Genomic DNA, 594 nt, shown 5'->3' on the forward strand with positions numbered 1-594 from the left:
GGATGCCTCCTGGGGGGGGTCCCTAGGAGGAGTTCCAAGCACGTCCAGCTGGGAGGAGGCCTCGGGGAAGACCCAGGACTAGGTAGGGGGATTACAGTTGTGGTCAAAAGTTTTGAGAATGACACAAGGATTGGATTTCACAGAGTTATCTCATTCTGTGTTTGTAGATATTTTTGACAGATGTTACTACGGTATACTGATGTATAATCATAAGCATTTAATAAGAGCCAAAGGCCTTTATTGTCAATTACATTCAGTTTATGCAAAGAGTCAATATTTGCTATGTTGACCCTTCTTTTTCAAGACCTCTGCAGTTTGCCCTGGCATGCTGTCCGTTAACTTTTGGGCCACATCCTGACTCATGGCCGTCCATTCTTGCATAATCAATTCTTAAAGTTTGTCAGAATTTGTGGGTTTTTGTTTGTTTGCCCGCCTCTTGAAGATTGACCACAAGTTCGCAATGGGATTAAGGTCTGGGGAGTTTCCTGGCCATGGACCCAAAATGTTGATGTTTTCTACCCCGAGCCACTTTGTTATCACTTTGGCCTTATGGATAGGTGCTCTATCATGCTGGAAAAGGCATTGTTGGTCTCC

The sequence above is a fragment of the Etheostoma spectabile genome, chromosome 12 (genome assembly GCF_008692095.1).
Source record: "Etheostoma spectabile isolate EspeVRDwgs_2016 chromosome 12, UIUC_Espe_1.0, whole genome shotgun sequence".
In the NCBI taxonomy this organism is placed as follows: Eukaryota; Metazoa; Chordata; class Actinopteri; order Perciformes; family Percidae; genus Etheostoma; species Etheostoma spectabile.